The sequence below is a fragment of the Saimiri boliviensis genome, chromosome 8 (assembly GCF_048565385.1).
Source record: "Saimiri boliviensis isolate mSaiBol1 chromosome 8, mSaiBol1.pri, whole genome shotgun sequence".
NCBI classification, from domain to species: Eukaryota; Metazoa; Chordata; class Mammalia; order Primates; family Cebidae; genus Saimiri; species Saimiri boliviensis.
In genome coordinates, this window is record NC_133456.1 from 116,947,469 (window position 1) to 116,972,064 (window position 24,596).

Consider the following 24,596-nt stretch of genomic DNA (forward strand, 5'->3'; position numbering starts at 1 on the left):
CTTCACCTCGAAGGTGATGTTCCTGGACCCGGGTTCAGTTTATTCACTCAGCACGTTGCACAATGGGTGGCCTGCTCCTCACAAGCACACACTGTAATGAAGGTGCCTGGCCCGTGTTACTCACATCACAGCTCCAACCTCTAGCACCAGGAAACAAAAGTCTCACTTTTTTTTAAGCTGTAAGTTTTGATAACTTTTTCACTTTTTTACAGTTGTAAATGTTGGTAAGTTTTCTTTAAAGGGATTCTGTATGCAGCCAGTGACCATCCAGCCTAAATAGTGAGCATGCTTGCCTTTCCATGTGGCTTCGAATTGTAAGGGACACTAGATTTTAGAACACATGAAGGCAGTGGAATGGCTACATGTGTAAGAGGAAGAAGACAGACTGCAGGAGAGAGAGCCAGTGTTAGCTCCAATAGTGGAAAGTGTTCTAGGCTGGACTCGGGGGCTCACGCCTGTAATCCCAGTACTTTGAGAGTCCAAGATGGGCAGATAGCTTGACATCAGGAATTTGAGACCAACTTGGCCAACAGAGCAAAACCCCTTCTCCACACACACACACACACACACGCACACACAAATCAGCCGGGTGTGATGGTGCAGCCTGTAGTCCCAACTACTCTGGAGGCTGAGGCTGGAGAATCGCTTGTGCCTGGGAGGTGGAAGTTGCAGTGAGCCCAGATTGCACCACTGCATTCCATCCTGGGTAAGCAAGACTCCCATCTCAAAAAAAAAAAAGAAAGAAAAGAATGTCACATTCTCATACATGGATTTATCAGAACTTGTACAAGTTAATTTTCAGGGCAGGTCTTCAGAAGTGAGGCATCTGGATCAAAGTTTTATATGCATTTCAAAATTGGGATACGCTTCCAGATTCCTCTTACAAAAAGTTTGTACCAATTTTCAGTCCCACTGCCAATTCTGATATTTCTACACCCTCAAAACACTAGATATTTTTAGTTATTCAAATGAAATGTTTGTATAAGAAGCACTTAAGCTTCAAAAAATTCTTAGTTGGAATAGTCTAATCTTGCTCTGTCTGTGATTTTATATACTTAACAAGTGTGTTCTCCCTTAAAACAGTAAACAACAACATTTTCAAAGAGGAATACATCTGTTAAGATATTAACGATTTATTTTGAATCATTTAGATGATTCCAAGTTTATTATTGTAGCATTGTATATGCATTAATAGAAATCAAAATATATCACTGTATCTGGATGCACATATATATATTTATATATATTTATACATACGCATAACTATATATAACTGTAATGTGTATGTTTGCATGTAGTTATATATAAAAAGCAAACTAATTTAAGAAGCTTATTTTTTTCCTACAGTGAGATCACTTTCCAGCTAACATAAAAAATATATTAATATATTATATGGCTAATATGCTCCAACAAAGAGCATATGAACTCAGTGAGATATTTATGCTAAGCCCACTGTGACTTCCATGTTGAAATAATATTCTTTGGTGCTTTATCTGTGCTTCTCTTAAGATAATCATGTGATACATAAGATCTCCATTTTCTAAATTTGTGGGTATTGAAAAATAATATTAAGGCTGGGCATAGTGACTTATGCCTACAATCCCAGCACTTTGGGAAGCCAAGGTGGGTGGATTGTTTGAGGCCAGGAGTTTGAGACCAGCCTGGCCAACGTGGCAAAATCCTGTCTCTAGTAAAAACACAAAAATTAGTTGGGCATGGTGGTGCATGACTGCAATCCCAGTTACATCAGGAGGCTGAGGCAGGTGAATCACTTGAACCCAGGAGGCAGAGGCTGTAGTGAGCAGAGATCACCTCACTGCACTTCCAGCCAAGGTAACAGAGTGAGACTCTGTCTCAAAATAAATAAATAAATAAAATCAAAAATCAAAAATAATAATGACAAAGATCCATGGTCTAACAAGTCTGAAAGACCTTGAGTTAAGCAAATTAAACAGGTTATTTTTCTGCAGGGTCTCTACCTGCCCTAATAGGCAAATCATAGTTTAAATCGCCAAACCAAAAAAATAACTGAGAGCTTCTCCAACTGATAAAATTGATCTCTTTTAATAATGGGACTACATCTATTTAGGGACTGTGTATTAGAATTCCTAGTGTGAGAGTGTTTGAATGCAATTGTCATCTAGTTTATGGCCACTGGGGCAACAGTGTATTGCTTTCCTGTGCATAGACAGAGCACCTCAGCGTGGTTACCTCCGAAATCCAGGGTGCTCACTGTTAATGACATCAGGTGTCCTGTGTGATGCAAACATTCTCCAGGTGCCTGACGGCTGAATATGCAGATTCCCTCCGTTTGAGTGGAATTCAGGCAACAGACATTCTCTCACAACTTCATTCCGAGTCTTGACTTCTTCGATGTGCATGTTATCTAGAAACAAGTTAACATTCACATATTTATTGGTTATTTTAAAGTCCCCTTCGATGGAGCAGTTATTATTTAAATCTCATTTTAGCATCTTCTATTTTGGTTGAGTCCCCAGTTTTAAAACGTTATTCTTTCTCAAGGCTTAAGCAGCTTTTTGCTGTCTCCTCCGTGAGGTTTGGGCTAGAGATGAAGATGAATGATCATTTTCACAATATGTCCTGCGTGCTCATGTCACGAGGTGGTGTCTTTACATGCTGCTTGAGCTCTGTTTGATTGGCATGCACTTCCCCATCATGGTCACCTGTCAATCACGTGCTTATCTTTGGAATCGGGGCTTCCTGTGCCTCCTCACCTTGGAGAGGGGCAGTGTCCCTGGCCCTCTATAAATCCCTCTAGCCTGTGACATCTCAACCATTAGCTACTTGGCATCTAAGGGTTCAGATGGGTTTTCTAGCACGTGGTATTAATAACATCTCAATTTAATGCTTGTTGGATAAATAACGGAATGATTATTTTGCTGAAAGTTCTGCTTACTAGATTTAAATTTTTCTTCACTAAAGCTTGATGTTTCTAAAAATGCAGGTCTGCGGTTCAACTAAATAAAGCTAGAAAGGAATTTTCTTGTCTAGTATTTCTGACTTAAGTCATACATGCATGCCTTTTCAAGAAAAGTAAAAGTTCCCATAAACTTGCAGGGTTAATTTAAACAGCTCATAATGTAGTATTAATATTAATATATGCAATGTGTTATATACATATAATAGTACAAACTTTTAAATACATACTATATTATATATGGTAGATTATATTATAATATAGATAAACTTTAAGTGAGGTATAAATACATTATGCTTATTAGCTCAGCAAAACAAAAGCTAATACAGACTAGTACATGAATACATGATTTAAAACCAATAAAATTCAAAATGCCATGACGTAATTTAATATGGCCTAGTGGGCTTTGCTCCTAAGGAGCTGCCATTCAAGCTGCGGCGTGGCCGGGTGGGGCGTGGCGCCCTGGTTTCACGGGACTCTCCTGCAGGCGCTGTGTGATGACCAATTGGCCAACAACTTCCTCCCTGGTGATCATAGCACTGTCCTGTCATTTTGAGTTCACTAAGTGGAAACATTTTTCTCATTAATTGTATCTCTGTCTTTTCAGCATTGGGCCGTAACAATGACATGAGTAATGTTTTATACCAATTTAATTATAAATGTCCATAAAAATAGATGCTCAAAAACCCAAAGGCAATATTCAGTGCTGAGTTCAGGGAGATTCCTAGAGGAGTCCTCAGAGGCATGGACAAGGTAGATGTGGGAGTCGGACGGGAGACTTGGCCTGGCCTCAAAGCATCCCCAGCAGGGTGGGCCTGGGCAAAGTAGGAAATGTCACCTGTGTCCTGAAATTGCCACTTCAGCCAGGGTTCTTTGAAAGGCAGTACAGCGTGAAAGGGCCCTATACTCGGAGACCGTGGGTTTCACGTGTCTTAGGTGTGCTGCTATCCCTCATGCACAGAAGCAATGCATCCAATCACCTGGTCCCCATCCTCCCAACGGCGTGGCCCTGATCAAACGCAGCTGGATGGAGGCCCTGCATCAGCTGTAGGGACAGCCCTTGGGCGGCTCCCCCTCTCCTCCTCAATCTGCCCTCGATGAATGGACTAACCTGTGGAACTCATTCAAATAAAGGATGCTAAGAGCTGATAATAGGCTTCTGTGTTCTCAACAAATTCCTCCTGTCACTGTGGGCCCGCTGCCCCCAACGGTGGGTGCTGTGGCACCATGGCAGGCCAGTAGGGAGGAACACCTAGGGTAGGTGTTCTGTCTGGAGGCTGCTTCGTGCTGCACCACGTGGAATGCCCCCCAGAATAGAAGGCAAGCCCCCACACGCCCGAAAAGGGCAGAGGGCAGCGGTAGAAGGAGCTGATTTGAAAAACCTGGCTCGAGTTCCTGCCCTCGCTGCTTTCCAGCAGGAAAAGCTGCCTGAGGGAGGGCAGAGCTGGTGAGCTCGTCCCGGCTTCCCACGGATCCCATCCCCTTCCTGCTGCTCAGCAGAGCAGGATGGTCCAAACTGGGCTGCAGAGACAGATGTACGGAGACTGTTTCTGGGGCTCCTGAAGAAGAAAATCCTACTCTAAGAGGTATGGAAAAAATTTCTCTCTTATAAATGAGGAATAGTCCAGCACAGAAATTCGGGCAGTCGGTGGAGACGGCTGGAGTGGGGGCCGTGAGCCTGCTGAGAAGGGGCCAGTGCTGGGCCAGCAGAGATAAGGCTGTGACCCCGTAGCCAGCAGCACCTGTTCCCTGGAGTCCCCACTGGGGCCCTCCTGCCATGTGAGCCCACACGCTCCCTTTAACCTTCTGCCCAGCTTGCTCGTGGTGGGGTCGGGGGGAGGGGGTTTCTCCTGATACATGACCTGACCAACAGCCAAACCCAGATCCAGGGTGGAGTAAAAGCGAGCACCTTGTGAATTGTGGGCACGTTCTCGTCTCCTCATGGCAGTGGTTTCTGCCAATGCCAGGGCTCCTGACAGCCCCAGAGCTGCCCTCCTCACAAGTTCCTGCATCATCCACAGTGTGCCTTATTTGTTAGGAACCCGGGATCCTTTCAAATGAGAATGGAAAGGGCGGGAGGCATTCTTGAATTGCAGTGTCTGCCACACTCTCTTAACAAACACTAAAGAAAACAGGTTTGTAATACTCAGTGCCCTTGCTAGGTGGTCTGCTAGAGAGTTGTGAGACAAACACCAAGCGGTAAACTGATGAGCAGACTCCCGGGAAGCCAGCGGCCTGCCTCGCTGGTCAGGGGAAGAAGCTGCTCTATTTATTTCTGGGCCTCATCGCTGAGGCCAGATTAAGAGACTCTTGTGTAGTGTTTACAGGCACCACACACCTGCTCCCTGTTTAGGCTCCGCAGAGATTTGCAACATGGTGTATTGTATACATTTTTCCCGGCCAGTAAAATTTCCTGAAGAAAGTCAAAGCTTCCCATCCATCAAAGTCGTAAATAAAAATAATTTTAATATGTAGAGAAGTAGGTGAATTCTTCCAGTTTAGGAAAACCACACTCATGCACCATTGATACACATCAGAGGAGAAAGACACCTTTAAGAGAACAGTCTTAGGAGCTGTGCTTAGAAAAACACGCTAAACTGGTTTAATATTTTGTTGTTGTTGTTGTTAGTATCATTTTCTAAGGCCTCATGGTTAAAAATTCGACTTGGCATTATAAGTAAAATACAAGTATATCTCACTGATGTAATAAAAATTGCTACTGTTTCCAGAGTTAGGAAGTTAGTCCACGTGAGGATAAACGTGGAGGCACTGGGAATGCCCTTGCATAGCTTCTTTGTGGAATTGCCACCTTGTTGATGCTGTGTACTCAGGAACACTCTTAGGATTCCTTCAGCACCCAGATGGCCAGAAGTCCCCAGTATAATGATCATAACCGAAAGATGGCAGCTCGTTCCCCTCTCCAGCATGAACACAAACAAACACAACTCCCCGTGGGCTCAGAGGCCTAAGGAATAAATGTGGAAACTAAGAAAGGCTAAAAGTCAGTAGTGGTTTATATCCAGCCCCACTCAGGCTTCTTTTAGACACGCCACTCTCCCCTTACTTGCTGTACCTTTTTCTGTGACTTGGGTTGGCTAAGTGAGCCCTGAATTCCCCAGTGCCCCAGATTGCCACTAAAATGACATGGTTTCTCTTATTGTCCACTGATTATTAATATAATCAGCATTTGAAGGGTTTCACAGAGTTTATGAAACTCTCACATGCCCGATTGTGTTGAATCCTCATAAAGCTCTGGGAGGTAAGAGGGCATTATTATTTCACATTTGTAGGTGAGGGAAGGCGGGATTCTGAAAGGTTGCGGGGTTGCTTTCACAGCTGGCCAGCTGCCGTGGCTGGAAATCTGAAGCCAGACCTTGAAATCAGGATTTTGAGACCTAAATTCTACAGGGGACTGAGGCGGGAGAATCACTTAATCCCAGGAGGTGGAGGTTGCAGTGAGCAGAGATTGTGCCACTGTACTCCAACCTGGGCAACACAGTGAGACTATCTCAAAAAAAAAAAAAAAAAAATTAAATTCTAGGCTCTTTCCAGCATTCCAACTCTGTGTAGATACACAATAGGGCAGAGATGATGTGAACAGGAGACTTGGGAGCCAGGTGTTACTTGGTCATGCCCAGGTTTAGAATACCTGTCATTGCTCACGTTAGTGACAGATTCAATCATTCATCCATTCATTCTTGCTGAACAAGGTAGCCAGTCACAAGTGATGGTTTCTATTTTAAGAAATCACTTATTTGAGGGGGGATTGGAAAGATATTGGTTAAAGGATACAGAATTTCAGTTAGGAGAAATTTAAGAGATTTCTTGTACAGCCTGGTGTCTATAGTTAATAAATATGTATTACATACTTGAAAATTGCTAATAGAGTAGTTTTTAAGAGTTCTCACCATAAAAAAAAAAATGACAAGTATGTGAGGTAATGCATGTAATAATTAGCTCGATTTAGCCTTCCCACAATGTACACATAAATCAAATTATGATCATGTTGTATGCCATACATATATGCTTTTATTTTTCAATTAGGAATACATAAATAAGAGAAGGAAATTACTCATTCTGGACGTCTGCCTCACAAAGTGATTTTCTCCTGATTACCCGATTTTCTCCTGGACCTGGGCTTAGAAGAGACCTCCAGCCTGGCCACGGGAGGCCAGGAGGATGCTGAGCACGCAGAGGTCACTCAGTTTATAACAGCAAGATGCTTTTTCCAGCGTCGGGAGCAACCCAGTGCCCGGGATGCTCACCTTTACTCACTTTGCTTCCCTTTGCCCCAGTTATTTTTCTTCCCATCCCCCCAGTTTCCACCAACTTCGCCCATCCACCTTCTCCTCATGGTTATTCTGCCTGGGATGTCCCTTCTTGCTGGTGGTAACTGTGAACGTTTCCCTCCAGGTCTGGCAGGCAGAACCCCACCTCTGGCCCTCTGGCCACATGTGGGAGGGATTTGCACAAACCCCTGCAAACTTCAGCCACACACATGAGCTCCCAACTCATTCAGTGCTGTGTATCACTTCTGTCCCCATTTTCCCAATAAAGAGCTTCTCTCATAGAGGCGTGGGGAAAGTCCCACGTTAACAGATGAAAAAATGGTGGCAGTTTGCCTTTTTGTCAAAAACTTAAGAGGCTTACAACAGCAACGTCTCCTAAACAAAGCTGCTTTGAGTCACAAAAGGCATGGAAAGCAACTTCCAGTACACCCCGATACAGAAATGTCTTTTTCTTCTCTTTTACTTGAAAATATTTCAAGGGGAACTAAGTGTAAACGATTCTGGGCATTGGGTTGCTCCTGATACTAGAAAAAGCATCTTGCTGTGATAAATTGAGTGACCTCTGCGTGCTCAGCACCCTCCTGGCCTCCCGTGGCCAGGCTGGAGGTCTCTTCTAAGCCTACGTCCAGCCCTGGTCCAGCGGATACCACGAGTTCATGAGCCATTTTTGCTCAGGCCCGCCAACATCCAATGCAGAGATATGCACGTGCTGAGGTTTTTCTCCCTGCATGATCCCAAAGCAGAACAGAAAGGGAAAGGAGAGCTGACGGTGTCTGTTCCATCAGCCAACAGCTGCCACCCAGTGCGGGGTCTGGGCTGGAGGGCTTCAGACTGATCTCTGCATATATCGGCCCTTCAAGTGGTTGAGTTACTGCAATGAGGAGTAGTTAATTGTTTCCTGCTTCGCTTTTGTAGCTGGGGTATTTGCACAGACTTTTCAGTGTGGGTGCTCCGAGAAAAATCTTATGTTTTCAGATTTCCTGTCTTCTAAATGTAATATATCGGTTACCATACAATCTGAAGATGCTGGTAAGGACGGTGATGATAAATAGTAACAATCACGCAACTCCGTGCACTCCAGCAGCTCAGTCCTCCGGCTGCCTGCCTTGCGCGCCCTTTCACTTTTCATCACGGTCTAGGAGGCTCTAGCATTCGTTCCGTTCCGCATTCCAGGACAACATCCAAACTAAACATGGCATTTTCTGAGAATCTTGCATTTCTCATCCCATGGACCAAATAAGGATGCTGACATTTTAAAATATGTTTAGCCCCAAACTGATTTAGTTTCGGGATAAATGAAAATGTGGAGGGCAGAGTTTTTTTTTAAATGTAGAGCGTTGCAGCTACAGGCAAAGGGTGACAAGCCCAGGAGAAAGTGGCATCCCACAGCAGATTTACTCTTTCCAGATGCACCTTATAGATGGAGGCTTTGGGTTACTTGGTTGTTTCTGGCCAGGCAGAATGGCTGAACATACCCAGTGAGTCCTGTGTCCACAGGGGCTTGGGTGAGGCTGCCCAGGGCTGGACTCACTGCCTGAACCAGAGCTGTCAATCAGACTCCCTCTGCTCCTTCAACACATCCTACAAACATACAGGCACCAGCTTCTTCTCTTGGGGTACCCCACCCCGTGCAGGCTCTGTACATTCACATCCAGGGTAGAGTTTATGTGATTATCTGTTCAAGACCAATGGGGAAGAAAAACCGATTCCCAATGGACCCAAGGCTGTCATAAAATTCATGATTTGAATATACCTTTTTTATTTTAATCGAAATACTTTTACTGACTTCAAACTTAAGAAATTTGGAGTTAAGTAAAATCACTTATTTTCAAAAGAGTTGAAGATAACCTTAAAAATTAAGAATTTATACATGAATTGATTCCCCCTTAAATTATAAAACAGACCATTTTAAAATTTTGTCAGTGTATTTCAGTTACATAAAACAGTTAAGTATCAGTTGTTTCTTTTTTTGTCAGAAATAAGCTGTTCTTTTTATATAGAACACATCTATCTTCTAAGTGCAGTTGATTGTCAATATTTGTGAATGTCCTGTTTATCATACATAGTCCTTTATATGTGTATATGTGTTTATATAACACATAGACACAAACTTTTATATATAGAATCTGCTTTCTCACTGTGGTTTTGATACAGACTCTGAAGAGTCCAGAATATGCAAAAGTAGCTTGTACAGTTGGGAAACTCCTGAATTTAGAATCCAAATGCCTGGATTCAAGTGCTGAGGTTTTTCCTTTATTACCAGACTTTTCTGGGAGGTCACTTGACACCTCTTGTAATGGTTAATACTGAGTGTCAACTTGATTGAACTGAAGGATGCAAAGCATTATTTCTGGGTGTGTCTGTGAGGGCCCAGTCCCCCAAGCCACGCCACTGACCAGTGGCTCCAGCAAGCTCCCTCCACCTGCAGCTTCGGCCAAGGTGCACCCTGAAGCCCAGGGCTGCAGCCTCTTCCCGAAACAATCTTCATTTTTCACCAGCTCCTCTTTGCTGTCACTGGGTCTGATTTCTCCTCATCCCTGGTCAGATGGCAGGGCTACAGTCTCATACATGATTGAATGACTCATGGGGAAACACAGGTTTCCAAGGAGAAATGTTTTAAAAAGAAAAAAAAATATGAGTGAGTAATGAGGGAGAGGCAGCCCCACTAGCTCCACAGGAATTAACATTCTGCGATATTGGCAGAAGAATAAAGAGCTTAATCATTGGAAAAGATTCGTTTTCCCAGAAGCAAATGCTAATAGAGAAAAACTTAGTGAGTAACAAGAAAAGGACAATTAATTCAATACATGATGTTGAAAAATTTGTAAATTCCATTGGGGGGAATCAATTAAGATCCTTCATTCATACTATATACAAAAATAAGCTGAAGAATGAAGTAGAAAGTGTAGAAGGCTAAAACATTAAACATAACAATTTTTTTAGAAAGCGGAACATTTAATGGATGTCAAGAAGAAAAAACTTCCTAAGCAGATAATTAATGGGAAATTATGAAACAAAACACAGACATTTGGTTCCTATTCAGGATCAGCAACAATATCACGAAAGCACTGGCCTCGGCTGGTTACAGGTCTTCTTAGTCTGGCCCGGGCCGCTCCTGCAATCGGTAGCCACAGAGCCAGGCTGCAGGGGTAGCCAAGAGGGAGCCCTGTGCCTCCTGAGATTCCACGCCCTGGAGTAAGGTGAAAAAGCTCCAGTCGAAAACCGTTATTGTCAAATAACTAGAAGATATTATACACAAGAAACTGGGAACTACATGCCACAAAGATTACTGGCAAATTGCTTCCAGTGGAAAGGCAATGATTACTCACAGAAAATGAGAAACAATTAAAAAGTTCCTCAACTTCACCAGTAAGCAAAAGAAACTCAAACTCTTACAACATTGAGATATCTTTTTTTTCCCCCCTAACAAAACTTACGACCCTTTTTTCTTTGTTTCTCTCTGTGTTTGTTTGTTTGTTTGTTTTTTAAATCTCATTGCTGCTAGAGTTTTTGGTAGATGAACTATTTCATTCACTCCTGGTAGGAGTCTTAACTTAGTACAGAATTTCCAGAAAGTGATGTTCTAATCTGTAACAATAGAACTAAAGTGATCCATGCCCCCTCATTGGGTCATTCCATTTCTAGCAATATATCCTAATAAATAATAGGACTACCTATGAAGATTTATGTGCAGTGATGTTTGTTCTGGCCACACGGAACTGTTCATATCAGAAATAGTCAACACTAAGAGAATGACTGACTAGTTTTGGCATGTGGTTAAGATAAAATATTATGCAGTCACTACAAATTCAGGTTTTGAATTATTTTTAATTACTTGGAAGGTGAGGTGAACAAAAGGTAAGCTATCACAGTGAGTGGGCAGTCTGTTCACCCCCTTGTAGATAGAATTGCATGCTGACTTTTCAAACATAGGGAAAGGCAACTCACGTTCCCAGAGCAACGATGGCTGGGGGTACCTCCTACCCTCAAATAGCTGAGCGGTTGTTACTGCTAAGTTTACCTAACATGTGTATTTTTGTTTCCTCTATTATATATTGTCTGTATTTTCCAACTTTTCTCAAAGGCCATTTATCATTTACACCTAGAAGTGAGTAAATACACAGGGCTTTATAAATAGGTCTCTGTGATCAAGAGACTCTCAGGCCTATCCACAGCCCTCCTCCTCCGTCTTATTTCTGTCCTTCTCTAAAGGGTCCCAGTGGACCCTCCAGCTGGGGCATCTCATTTCGTGGATGTGGGAGGTGTCTGTGGAGAAGACCCTCAGAGATGAAAGCCCTGTGTGTGTGTTTGTGGGGTGGGGAGGGTGCCTGTCTAAATGGCAGTACAAGATGGTGTATGGCCTAGAACTATTTTCCCAAACTCTTCAACTGAATAAAGATTTTTGAAGATTTAGTAAGCAAATGCACAAGCTCTCTCTCTCTCTCTTTCTCTCTCTTTCTCTCACTCTATCACACACACACACACACACACACACACACACACACTCTCACTCACTCTTGAGTAGTAAGTTGTATTCCCCAATTTTCACGTGTTTAAGTCTGAGCCCCCTGGGAAGGTGGTCACTGTGGTGATGGGGGTATTTCCAGAGTTAATTGAGATAAAACAAGGTCACTAGCATGGGTGCTTGTCCAATCTGACTGGCGTCCTTATAAGAAGCAGAGATTGAGACACAGAGGCCGATCGTGTGAGGATGTCAGGAGAAGATGGTGTCTACCAGACAAGAAGAGAGACCTCAAGAGGAACCAACACACTTTTCACACTTTGCACACTCACAGGAAGTCCAGGTGTGGCCTTCCTGTGAGTGTGCAAAGTGTGAAAAGTGTGTTTTCTCGGTGTGGCATAGATTTGCCACATCCAGAGCCAAAGGATTGGGCATTAAAGTTTCAATTGTCATCTCCTCTCTCTCCATGGTCCGTTTCAGACTCCACACGTAGCATTTTAGGGAACAGAGGCACAGTTAGCGTAACTCAGCCTCTGCAGTCTGATACGTCCTGGGTCAGCAACCAACTCTCACCACCACGGTCTGGGCTGTGAAGAGAATGCTGACCCTAGATCCCCAAACCAGACCGGGAGGTGGGTATTGAGGGCCTGTGTGTCTCCGGCTTGATTTTCAGAATGCCGTGTCAGGGGGAGACAGCGGAGAACACGCTGTTTTCCTTAAAATCTCAAAGGACCAGTGGCCCCAGACACTCTGAAGCTACCAGGAGGCTTCACGTACCTCTCCAAGCATGTGACGTGTTTTCACTTCACATTTACATGCTCCAGCGGACCCATGAAGCCAGGAGCCCACTGCCGCCTCCGGGGCCGCCTGGGGATGTGCAGCTGGAGACAGTGAACTGCACCTGGCCTGTGCCTGCTTGGAGATTTCTGAGCATAGATGACGGTGTCAGAGGAGTCCACTTGGCTGAGCTCTGGCCACTCAGGCACCAGCATCTCATTTCACCTACGGTCAATTCCAGGAAGCACGTGGGCACCACCAGGCCTGTGCCTCCTGCCAAAACCTTCCCTTGGATCAGCAAGTGTGACTCATGGCTTCCAGCCCTGACACAAAGCCTCTAATGAATGCCAGCTAACAAGAAGCAGAGCGATGGCTTCCTTTAAGTGTATTCCAGAAAGTTCTGGCAAGTTTGGGAAAATTGCGAGGCCACTAAGTCGTCGGCTGTGCGCCAGAAAACAAGCGAGTGAAGAGAGGCAGTGGTCACAAGGCCGCCGTGGCACCGGGCCACACGCTGGTTCCCAGAGGACGCTGCCCAGCACGGTGACAAGTCGTGTGCTGCTTTCCACCAGGAAGGTCCACCAGGCAGACCTGGGCCCTGATCTGACCTTCTGATTGACTGGGACACAGCGCCTGATTCCCCTTCTGCAAAACCCACGGCCCACAGCTGGCGCGCTGGCAGAGGGGGCTCCGGGAGCCTGGAATGGAGAGACGCAGTATGTGATCGGAGAGTGGGACTCTTGCTCCGGTGTTTGCACTGACTGAGGGCGCCTTGAGGGTTTTGCAATTCAAGCATGATTCGCTTGGTAAAAAGAAAACATCCGTTTTATTCTGCTTGTCACCCAAATTCAAATCTTTGTCTTCTTTTCTAAAGAGAAACTAATGCTGAAAAATGATGCCATTTCTCTTACAATGCAGTGCTGTTTAATCAGGATCCTCTTCTGTGAAGTTCCGATGGTGTAATCAACAAATGTTTACTTCAGGACTAAAGGAACAGACATGCACAGTGCCGCATGTTTGATGTATCATAATAATAAAAGTGAAAAGCGATGTCTTTGCTCTGGAGTTGCTGGATGATGCTAACAGCATTGTTACAGTTTGCAGCGATGGCCAACTTCTGCCCACTCCGCAAGATTTGTTTTTGCCTCTGGAGTGAGATCATGGGATTGAGATGCAGATGGCTCTGAAGTTGGGTTAGAGCAGCTTAGGAACATGATGAAGCTTCTGATAGAGCTCAAAACCAGGGTCCCCACGGAAGGAATGTTGCATCCCATGAGACACACCGATGGCAGTGACGGACAGACTGGACGTGTAACATACACACACAAAATCAATGCCGCCCATGCACAGGCTGCTGCCGCTGCCCTTTAGGGTTTGTGGTCCCCAGTTCTGTCATCTGCTCTGCCACACCCCAGCTGAGTGGTCGGGGAAACTGGCAGCCTTGCCCGTGCCTCAGTTTTGTCATCTGTCGTAGGTGGGAACGATCCTACCTCTCGGGTGTTTGAGTCAACATATGTGTAAAGGGCTAAATGGTGCCTGGCATTTAGGAGGGCCTCAATTAGCTGCAGAGGGAATGTGCAGAAACAGAATTAAGGCTCCCTTGAAGTCAGATGCTGAAGGATGGGGATTGTGAGGGAGGCCACCTGGCCAGGTATGGAGTGTGTGGAAACAGGTCATTCAGTCAGTGGTGAGGGCATGTGTCTGCTGCTCCTGGAAACCAAATAAGGGTCTGGTCTGTTTCATGCCCAGCATGGTGCCAGGCTCTGAGAGGACACCAGAGCTTTGGGACGATGCTTCCCTTACACCAAGGCTGAAGTCAGGAGGGACTAGATCTATTTTAAATAATGTCATGCAAATACAGTAGCAATGCAGGAGAAGGCTTCTCGCAGAGGTCAAATTTTAATGAGGTATTAAGAGATAGATAAACTATTGTGAAGGGAAGTAATTTGAATAGGTATAAGATCAGAAATTAGAATAATGGATCTCCACAGCACAGGGAATTAAATTACAGAAAAGCCTAAGAGGTGTCAATCCCAAAATTGAGGCTCAAGTTAAATAATTTGGTCTTGGGAAAATATAAAGTTCAAAATAATCCTACTAAACTTACACGGAAGCAGAATTTTTCATAGTATCTTAATTTCTTTTTTCGAATTCTACTTTGTCCCTAAATATATAACTGACACAAATGGGATGCTTCTCTTTTTGACTAAGAGTGGAATATTTTTAAGCCAAGATAATTCAGTTTTGAAGTTTCAAAGTGTAAATTTGAAATTATCTTGGTAGTAACTCTAAAAAGCACATTAAATTATACGGAGGCAACTAGAGGCAGATTAAGGGTAGGCATTTCAGACTCAAAATATTGCTATTGTTTTTGCTGTTATGGCTTCATTGTTAAGGTACTATACATGTTTTATATTTTATTTTCTTTATGGGAATGTTTTTGGTTCAAAGGATTTCTGTGTTTCCAACAGAAGTCATTTCATTTATTCTTACAGCTATCTCTGGAGGGTCTTGAAAAAAGAAGAAATTCTGTATTATTCTAACAGATGATTATGAGGATCTACTTTCAACTTTCCATGTTACGTGCTCTGAATCAAGTCATCTTCACGCTATCATTTACCCCTTGTTTCCAAGAGATTTTGAAATGCACAGAAAAAGGGAAGCCCTCCATATGGAAAAGCGTAAGGATTGTAGTGGAGAGGTGTGTCTTCCGGACTCTGGATTCAAATCCCAGCTCTGCTACTTATGAGTAAGTGACTTAATTGCATTAACTTTCTCGTTGGTAAAATAGGAACCATAATAGGTCCTTACTCCCAGGGCTGCTATGAGGATTAAAAGTAGCACACGAAAGGCATTTGGAACTAGACCCTGCTTATGTCAAGAAGACTACACATACAAGTGATCTGGGTGCAGGGAAGTTAAGAGACAACAGGACAAGACTCACTGATATGCTGTTTTCATTCGGCAAAAATTTAATGAGTGATTACATAGCAGGAGCTACATTAAAAGCCCAGAATTTTAAAAGAATTTTGAAAAAATACATAGATGAAGCCCTAAAAACTTTATTGTGTATTTGAGTAAAATGATATAAACAGTTCATTACAAGGTAAGGCACAATGCAATTAATCCAGTATCTTCAAAGCACTCTTGCAGCAAGGAGAAGGAATCCATGTTCAATTCACATAAAAGTAAACTGATGTTTCTACAGAGAAGTGAATGTTTGATCACGTTCCGTAGTTCAAATTCAGTATCAGAAACATCCAGATGAAAAGGTACAAAATGGGCCTCAAGACGTGGCCTCCGGGCAGTGGTGGGTTTCTGTGGCAGGAATAAGATGAACGGGCTCTGGCAATGGAGGGGAGCACAGCCTGGCTGGCAGGGGTTCACTCACAATTGGGTGAAGCTTCTATGGCAGCACACGGGCAGGGGTCTGCAAGGTCCACTTGAAGTCTCCCCGGTCTTTCAGCAATTAAGCATGGTATTCCCGGGCCTGTTTTCTGTAGGATTTCAGCTCTATCCTTGACTTGGTGTGAGCTCTGAGGTCAGGGGGAGGGTGGAGGTGCCACTCTTGGGGACAGAAGCTAAGACCTGGTGGAGCAGGGGGCCCCAGAGAAGGTGATGTTGGATGAGAAGGAAAGTCAACTGGAAAACTAGCCCATTAAACTCTCAAGTGCAAAGACAGAAACAAACTCACCTGAGACCAAATACGGGGCAGCCCATGGAACCATTTAGAGGGCTCAGGGCCTCTACAGACTGGGTCCACCCTGGGGCCTCTGCTCTGGGCCCGTGCAGGCTGCTGAGGAGCTCGGGCCCCTCTGAGGGCTGTGAGGCGCTGACACATCAAGTGGTCTGCACTCTTCCCGGGCACTCCAGCTCAGAGCTAAGTCCAGCTTCAGGGTGCTTACCTGCAGCCATTAAATCATTATCCATGTGCAAGCTTTTAGGGCTAAGCTGTCATGCTTTCACATTCTAAGCATGTTTTCTGATTTTTTTTTGTGCATCAAAGCAGATATAGGAAATGTTAATATTTATACCGCCCATGGGATAGTGTGGCGTGGCTGCTCCTAGCAGGAGGTCACCAGCCAGAGGAGGGTCAGCGTGCAGGCTCCATGCAGCCGCCCACTGGCTGGGGCTCAGCACCCCCACTGCCTATAACCCACTCATGGCACCAAGCACCTGGGCACTGTGCCCGGGAGGCCCTGACCTTTGCAGCAGACCTCTCGGACACAGCTCCACTTCTCATTCTCTGTTAATTGATGCTGCCCTGTTTTATCGTCAGCATTTTCACAAAGTTAAGACTACAAAACATAAACATGAAATGAATAGCCCCAAACTAAAACTCACTTTATCAATGTAAAAAGAGATATGTGTGTCCAGAGGACACGGGGTCTTTTCTCCCCAGCTTTTCCATTTTTGAGACCTCAGTGATGTGAAAAAGAAATATGTCTGTGGATTATGTTTGGACCCCTCTTTCTTCATGAATGAAGGAATATACCTGGAGCACAGCCATTGTACGTCTAGGAAGTGATAACCAGAGCCACCGGAGCAGCGCTGGAGTTAAAGAGCTTCGGGAAGCAGAGGAGCTGGTGGTCAGGGTGTGCGGGCACCATGTCTGTCTTGCTGGTATTAGAGAACTGGGCTGTAAGCAATGGATCGCAGTACCCGTAAGGAAGAATCCCTGGGAGCGGCTGTGACTGTGGTGAGTGCTTTGCCTGTGGGACTCCTGCGCTGGCATCTCAGAGCCACGAGGCCTGGTGCCCAGGCAGGAGTGATGATGGCATCACTTTCTCTTCTCTGTTTTGCTGGGGAGCAGGTCACAGGTGGCCACTGTTACCTCAACTACAGGCTGTTTACATTTCAGGCACTTCAGTGAGCTAAATACTGTCAGGTTCAGCTAACGGCATCTCTGTTAGTTGAGAATCACTGACACTCTGAGAATCCCAAACCTCTCCAGAACCTTAAACAGTTAAGATTCCTATCACAGGCTTCTCCAAAGGTCGGGTTTTATGATCCTGGTTTATGATCTTAGGAATTCTGCTCCACTTTGGGGTGAGGAAGAGGTGGTTATTTTTTTAAGCTTGAGATCTTTTTACTTTTGGAGTACAAATTCAGGAGCTTATTTTCCTTCATTCGTGCTTTTTTTTTTTCTTTGACTATACAAGGCAAATAAAACTTGATAAAAAGTCAAATATTAACCTAAGTAAATGGGAGTTGTAGGGGTCTTAATTACTCATTCTGTGAGTAGTTTGAGTTGTTAATTTTATGGGACACCTAGCGGGGACCAGCCCAATGACAGGTAAGGGATGAGGGCAAAAATAAAATGGGTTAGGGACACGTTAGGAGAGCTCACAGATTCCTCAGGAGTGCCCAGCCCAATAGTTAGAAATTTTTTCAGTAAGTTTTCTGGTTAGAGTACTACAGTGATACATTAGTCAAAATTGTTAGCATCATACAAACTTAAAGTTTTCTTTTATTTTCTAAAATGTACATCCATGTGTGAAGCCCTGGGTGAAACATAACAGAGGAAGGTGTGGGAGGGTGGGGCGTGGACCCCGAGAAGAGGCTCAGGGAGGCAGGGAGGGGGCACCACACACGTGCACCCACACTGGGGCAGAGACCAGCACATGGACGACCACAGGGCATGCCCAGAAGCAGAGATGATGTAAAGCTCTCATTTCCAACTCTGCAATTAATGACTCTCCAAACTCAAAAAAATATATATGTATTCTGCAACTTTAAATATTCATAAGACTAGAGATGAAGGTCCCAAGACATTCTATCACAATGAGAATGACTCTTGGTGTAGGTAACTATGACTCAGATGTTTACTTTCATTCAAACATCAGGCTCCACCAAGTAGGAAGCACTTCCAGCCCGCCAGGGCCCAGGTGTGGGGAAGGCGCCGTGAGCACATCCTGAGAGCTCCTTGGTGTGGCCTTCGGTGCTCTCCCCTTCCCTCCAATCACACACACATTCCTTTATGGAATCCCACGTCCTCCCGCCTTGAGCATGAAATGACCATGGGGGACCCTGCCCTGCCACCTGCCCATGGCTAGCACTGGCCACACCACTGGGAGAACTTCTTGTGTCCCCGCAGTGCCTGGGCCCTTTGGATCAAAAGCTGTTGTTTTTCACTCTTTCACGGAATCACCTGGGAACAGGTTTCTCTGCCTCCCTCAGCTGTGGAGACTGTTTCTAGCGCCTGAAGGCTTTCCTCTCTGACCCTGACTTCGGGAATGAGAGAGACATCAAGACAGGAGGATCAGAGGTCTGACCAGGTCATCCAAGGAGCCCAGATCCCTTGTAAATGCGCTCCTCTCAGCAACATCCCCAGGAAGGCCAGCAAGAACAAGACAGGACACAAACGAAATCACGGCCTGCAGCCTGCTCCCGGCAACAGGAGCCTTGCACGAGTCTCTTGCCGAAGATGTGGGTGATGAGGGAGAGTCAGCTGCAGAAGCTCAGCTGGGCAGCCATCCCCTTCGCACACAGGGGCTGCTGTGCCAGCCACAGAGCCCTGGAGAGGATGGTGAGTGATTACTGTGCACGACCTGAAAGGGACCAGAGACATAAGGCAGGTGCCATCCCGGCCAGGGTGGGGAAGGGCAGGTGGGGAGTCGCCCTCAGGGTCCCACTGTGCCTACATTGTGGTTACCCTGGAATACAGTCAAATCTAAAAACAGGGAGATGATATATATAGAAGGGTATCAGTATTATAGTATAGTATATCATGTAGTATAATAGTACAGTAGGATAGTAGTCATAGTAAATATGTAGTATATACAGATTAGCATATAGTATTAGAAATATAATTCAAAAGATGTGTATTCATTTATTCCAGTAGTAATTCCAAGATTTGCTTACATCTCCCTGAGATCAATTGTGCCACCATTCCAAAGGCATGAGTATTAAGTCTCCAGTCCACAGAACAACTGCACGGTTAGAGCCGTCACCAGTGTCTGTCAAAGATTTATCTACCCTTAAGCTTCTACAAAAGAAAACCTTATTTTTTCTCACAGCGGTACATGCTGCCCATGCCTAAGCAATCAAAGTTAAACCGAGAAAAGATGGACACACGTGGAGCTGCTACTGATTGGGAAAGGATTTGGTTATTTTATTGTTTTATAATCCTGAGCTGTGATGGACCTGAAGACATCTAAGAAAAAAAAATTGCCCAAATGAGAAAATAAATAGCTTTAGGAAAAATGCATCAGTTGTGCACACGCACACACACACGCACACACACACGCACACACACACGCACAACAGGAATGCACATGCACATGCAAAGAAATGCATACCATGCACACATGCATGCACACAAGTTCACATGCGTGGACATACACATGCAAACACATCCGTGCACACACTCCCAGCATACATACACAACATAAGTGCGCACATGCACAGATGTGCATGGATCCACATTCACGCACACGTGCACACAGTATTCCTATCTCTGGAAGGCAGATTCCTCCTTCACTATAAAGATACTGTTAAGTGTTGGAGGCAGCTCTCTGGGTGCAGCAATGTGTAAACAGAGGAGAGACGGCAGGTGTAATTTATACGGCAGGAGGAGCAACTGCCTTCTCTTCTGTGTGAGTTTAAGCACAGGGAGAGGGCTGTAGTACGATATTTTTTTTTAAAAAAAAATGAGAGTTATGTTGCCTCAAACAAGAGTGAATGCTGTGACTAGGCCATCAGAAAAAAACAGAAGTCTGCAGCTGTTTTCTCCCACTTGACAATTTCAGATCACTATGTTTGAGTCAGGTCCTGGTAATGGATGAGTGTCAACTTGTTATGTGCAGAAATTTCTTTTCAGTTGCATGAAGCCTGTGTATCCTGGTGTCCAGTTGCAATTCTCAAGACTGGAATAACCCACCTCTTCTTCTCGGGAATTAGCCACAGCGTGAAGGGTCTAGAAACCTCTCTGTACAACTAACGAGACAGGGCAGGAGGATGTCCCAGATGAGAATGAACAGGCTGAGAGGGAACTTAGTCGCTCCTTTAAAATATTTTAAGGAATGCCAGCTGGGAGAGGAGGCAGACTGATGCTTTAAATCACCAAAGGGAAGCTCTGGGAGCCATGGTTGGAAGCTCATTGGAAGTGGATCATCACTCAGTAGAAGGAAGAACGTGTTAACCCCTGAAGAGCCCCAAGCCTTTGGAAGCCGTGAGCTTCATGTTCCTGCGTAATGCCTTTGCAGACCTCATCCCCAGGCAATAACATGTACTGGCAAGCTAACAGAATTAGGGCCATGTTAACACAACACATAAATATTTGGTAAATGCATCAAATCTAGTGGAGAAAATAAAATAATCTATTTTCACAGAGCCTGAACATTAACTGAATCCAAATGGACTATATCACTAATTCAGAATATCATATGATTAAGGAAGTATTGATGGATCTTTTGAGTCACACCTTGAAAACCTGATCTGGTTGCGGGATTCATGAGCCCGGCCGCCTTCTCTCTCCGGCTGTGTCGTCCACACCCCACACGCTTGCTGGCTGATGTGAAGCTGACGCTGTGCTGTGAAGAGGCCAGTGCCGACTGCCAGGATGGAGCTCAGATCCACAGCCTTGCTTTTCCGTAAGGGCACGAGGTCAGTGTGAATCCTGGGGTAACAGCAGCATGTCGGCTGACATGCCCATCTTGATGAGAATTCTCTGTATAAAGGCAGCAAAGAAGCGTGTACCAAGTCAGGTGCCTGATGCAAGAGATGCTTATTACCGTTATCTCTGAATATGAAACCAGAACCCTCATTCTCAAACAATGCTGAAAAACATCATCACAACTGAAAGCCAGCGAACTCTTGAACAAGGGCGGACTTTCCCAAATGCTTCATCGGCTTTCTTGAGGGAGAAGCTAGAAGTGGAAACTGGGCTACACATGATTGATGGCAACGAAGCTAAGGAAACCCTCGAGCTCTAACACAGACTCCATGCCTAATTTACGTGGCCCGGGAATCCAGCTACATCAGATGGAAATACAAAATCGATAGTGATGGAGTCTGCTATGCTATCTGCATTTTGAATTCAGCAGCGTTTGAATGCATTCTTTGGGCCTCTGCTGAGATTTTCTCATCTGATAGGGGATGCCAGCCTAACCAGGGAGAAAATGAGAGAGAGAATCCCCAGGCGATGTCCCTTGGGTCGGGGCTTTAGGTGAGAGGCTGAGAGAGCAAGGCCAGCCAGAGAGACAGGAGGAGTGAGGAGGACACCCCAGGCACTCTAAACTCTGCCTCCGGCTCTGCTGGGGCCAGAGAATAAATCCAGGTCTATATTAACTTCCAGGAGTAACTTGGACCCAGATCTGGGAAGAGCTCGTTTGTGATGATGGTGTTTTTAATCACTCTCACTGTAACAGTTGGTTATTTTTAAAATAGAGCTTCCTGCTGTTAATCTTGGAATCTGCAGAAGAAGCAAGTTAGAAAACTCTAAGAGACGACACAATGTTTCAGAAGGAAAATGCAGCAAAGACCCACCAGTCAAGCAAGGGATTCCCATAGGTCCTATCTTACCCTTTTCCTCTGGGCTCCAGGACCTTCCTGCTGTTCTGTTCTTATTCTGTTTGTTTTTCTTATGAGGACACTGAACTGACATCCATGTGTACTGCAGTACAGAAGGGATATTTGTGTAAGAAAGAAATGGAGACCTCGTGCAGTGTGATCACTTAGTTACATATTCCAGGACTCTTGCCAGCTCCAGTGCTGTGGTTGGTCTGGCCCCAGGTGGGTCCAAGAAGCCACTGACATCAACATGATCAATACCCCATGGAAAGTTCCTTTCTCCCTGGGAGGAGAGAGACGCCCTGATGTGTGGAAGGGAGCTGGGCTACTCCCACTGGACGCTGCTGCAGCCTGGGAGTTGCCCGGGAGGGAATGTCCCCAAGAGTCTCATCAGCATGAGGATAGAATTTTATCACAGTGATAAAGCATGATATGATCATCTGTCCTCAGGCACTGCTCGGAAATTGTCACTATCTGAGACTTCTGTCACTTGAGTTCTATAACCATTGTGTAAATGATTAGTGATGCCCGTCACTGACATTTATGGCTTGTGTTTGGCCAAAATGTGCTGCTGGTTCTCTTTTGGGAGAAATCTCTATCCCACCTGTGTCATTGTCCCGATCTTTCCCTTCAGCTGTCTATAAACAATATCCTAATCCCATAGACCAGCCAGGTCACGTGATATAGAGAAGAAATCATCTGTAGTCAGAAGAAGAGAAATATTGTATGCAAAAATTAAAACAAAACGTACATGTTTCTACCTGTTCTGATGACACACTTGCAAATTCAGAAAATCAGCACACCTAAGGAAAAAGAAAGAAAAAGACCGCAGAGTGATTCAGGGACATGATTTTCAAGTGGAGAGGCAAAGGAAAAACAGCTTTAAATCTGTGGTGGCACTTGGACTCCAAAGAGCACAGAATATTGGAAAGAGCCAGATCTAACTTATTTTTAAAGATGGGAAAATGAAACCCCAGTAAACCCAGATCCTTAACACTTCTAAAAGGGAAAACCATCTGGGACCCCAAAGGAATGGACACACCCCAGGGCCGCTCCCATGTACAAATACTGCCATACAGACTTTCCTGGAATCTGTTTGTTTTGTTGACTGTTTTTCCCTTTAGTTAACTTGGGTGTATGGAGTGGAGGATGAAATGTCATAGTGAGAGAGGGATAAGCCCACAGCCCTGGGAAGCCACTGAGTTTTTACGGTTAGAGTCTCTTTACTGTATCTTGCGTTCATTGGTAGCCCCCTTCCAGACCCTATCTTATTGAGAAAATACTGGGAGAAGGGGTGATACAATCTTTTTTTTCATTTGTTTTTTATTCATAATTAATGTCCCCAGCTGCCTCTAAAATGGGTTTGAGGTCCCATTGGTCCTGGTTAGTCAACCAGCTGGGAACTAAATTATTAAATAATCCTTTGAAAATTAAAAGCACTTCATTTCCTTTCTCCTTGTGCTAGGACTCGTTGGTACTTTCCACAGCATTCCAAATTTTGATCTAAACAGCAGCAATAACTATCTTCAGATTCCCCAAATATTATAAATCCAAAGTTATTTCATCCAGACATGCTGGATACAGATGACGCCTCACGTGTAACATTTAATAGACAACTGTCCTCCTGGGGAGGGGAGCGTCTGTACTGCAGCTCTCACAGGCAGCAAGCAACAGTTAGACATGAAAGGAGGAAATCAATAATGATGATAAACTTAAGTATGTGATTGTGGTGTTTGAGGACAGACTTATTTTGAAAAAATCATATACTGTCATTGGTGGAATATGAAGAAATGGAAATAACAGAAGTTAGAAGTGTTTTAAAAGGATAAGTATGAGGTTAGTGGTTTACCCTGATACTCAAAGTTTGCATCAGTTAAAAAAGCTGGGATAGAGATAGAAAAAAAAAGAGAAGATATTTGAAACTGGTTAGAGCAAAGTTTGATCTCAAAAGCAAAAAGCCACTTTTGAAAAAGATTTAGAAGTTTCTCTGGAGTAAAAAAATCCTTCTTCTTTGACTTTGAAGCATTCATTTTACTCCAGGGAAATTAGAAATTTCTTAGAAATGACCTCTGTTGGAGCAGCACCATGGAAAAATATCTTCACCACAAATAAATCCATTTGAGAAACAACTCCGTTTCTCCAGGATGCAGAGCCATTGATGTAAAATGCATTTGACTCGTCATTGGAAGAGAAGCCATATTTACTGGTGGAGCTGGTAGGATATTTTTAGAAATAGCAAAGTTCATAGCATTTTTAGTGTGTGGAATGTCTTTAGAGGATAACGTTTTCAGGGGATGTGCAGAAGTGACTGTTCCCCACCTATACTGGAAGCCTTAATTCCTGTTCCACTGTCACTGCATCCCTTGCTACCCAGACCTTGAGACATGCCTGCAAATTGTCTCGGGCTGGACACAGGCTGAGGCTGAAGCCCATCCTTGGGGTAATCTGGGGCTGGGTGTGTAAAATCCCAGGCCACTGCAGACTTCTTTCAAGAGCCTCCAGGGAACACTTAGTTCCTTGGAGAAGAAACTGTCCGAATTTCAGAGTCGGAAGGACATTGACAGTCCACAGCCATGGGCACCTATCTCAACTTGAACTCAAGGGCACAGAGGCACAGAGG